Source organism: Benincasa hispida, unplaced genomic scaffold (genome assembly GCF_009727055.1).
Source record: "Benincasa hispida cultivar B227 unplaced genomic scaffold, ASM972705v1 Contig533, whole genome shotgun sequence".
Classification (NCBI taxonomy): domain Eukaryota; kingdom Viridiplantae; phylum Streptophyta; class Magnoliopsida; order Cucurbitales; family Cucurbitaceae; genus Benincasa; species Benincasa hispida.
Genome location: NW_024064906.1, coordinates 462,151 through 463,879, shown reverse-complemented (window position 1 = coordinate 463,879; position 1,729 = coordinate 462,151).

Sequence of the window (1,729 nt, the reverse complement as noted above, 5' to 3'; positions counted from 1 at the left end):
TGGGTGTTGTGGTGGGCTTCGATGGCCTTTGGGAGGAGGAGGAGGTTGCTTCGCCGTGTGTAGGTTTGGATTGGACAGAGGGTTTGGAGGTTTTTTAGGCCTCGGGGGAGGTGAAAGTGAAACAGATGAGGAAGAGTAGGAACTTACTGGCGAGTCGTTCCCAAAACTCATGGTCTGGTTCTGACTATCTGAAGTGGACGACATTGTGGCCGGAGATAAGCTTGAGCAGATCAGAGGTGAAGGAAATGGAGAGGCTAGGGTTTTTTTTTTCTTTTTTTACTTTTTCGTTTCAGAGAGCTTGAGAATGAAATGAGGAAGAAGAAGGAAATGAACCTTTGGATCGTTTTATAGGCTGAGAGAGGGTTAGTAGGCTGACGTCAAACGGCGTCTGACGTCTAAATAAATGTGAAGCTGAAGGGATGTCTTGGGTTTCTAAGCACTTGAGTGCTTTTGTATTCTCGAAATGCGTCCCTTCAACTGGGCCATGTGTTAGACTTGAGTCTAATGCGTCCGTTATTGCCAACTCGATTATACACAACTTTTAAAAAGAAAACAAGTAAAATTTCTAATATATGATGGCAGAAACAAAGAACAATCAATCTTGAAAAACATAGGCAGATAAACAAACCAACAAACTCAAATGCATTATAAAATACAGAATGCAAAAAGACAAGGATAGAGGAAACGTCCTTAGAATATGTGGCGATGCAAACGCAGGGGTGCTTCGACGCGGGCCTCAGCTGGCTTCGCATAGTGCGAGAGATGACTTTTGATGTTCAAGTTCATCTTCAAAGTATGGCTTTATTCTTTTGCCATTTACTTTGAATGCATTGGTGCCATGTTCTCATGTTAATTCCACTGCTCCATATGGAAAGATTGTCTTAATGATAAAGGGTCCTGACCACCTGGATTTTAACTTTCCTGGAAACAAACGCAGACGTGAATTGAACAATAGAACTTTTTGGCCAACAATAAGTTCTTTCTTACTGATGCGTTGGTCATGCCAACACTTTGTCTTCTCTTTGTATAGGTTGTTGTTCTCGTACGCGTTCAATCGCCACTCCTCGAGCTCATTGAGTTGAAGTTTGCGTTGAGCGCCCGCGACGTCCAAGTTCATGTTTAGCTTCTTAACTGCCCAAAATGACTTGTGCTCCAACTCTAAAGGTAAGTGACAAGCTTTTCCAAATACAAGAGAGTATGAAGACATACCTATAGGGGTTTTGTAAGCAGTCCTGTAGGCCCAGAGCGCTTCATCCAGCCTCCGCGCCCAGTCCTTCCTTGTTGCATTGACAACTTTTTCCAAGATAGATTTGATTTCTCGATTGGATACTTCCATTTGACCGTTTGTTTGTGGGTGGTAGGCAGTAGTGATCTTGTGCCTAACATTATATTTTGCAAGTAATTTAGAAATGATGCGATTAATGAAGTGCATACCTTCGTCACTTATCACGGCTCTTGACATTCCAAATCATGTGAAAATGTTCCTAGTAAGAAACTTGGAAACAGTGGACGCAAGCAGGATATACTGTTGGCCGCAGGACAAGGGAAAAGGTCCCATAAAATCAATACCCCAAACATCAAACAGCTCAACTACGAGAATATTGTTCAAAGGCATTGCGTCCCTTGAAGAAATATTCTCGGTGCGTTGGCAGGGGTCACAATTACAAACAAACTCCCTTGCGTCTTTGAAGAGGGTGGGCTAGAAGTATCCGCTCTAAAGGATCTTCGC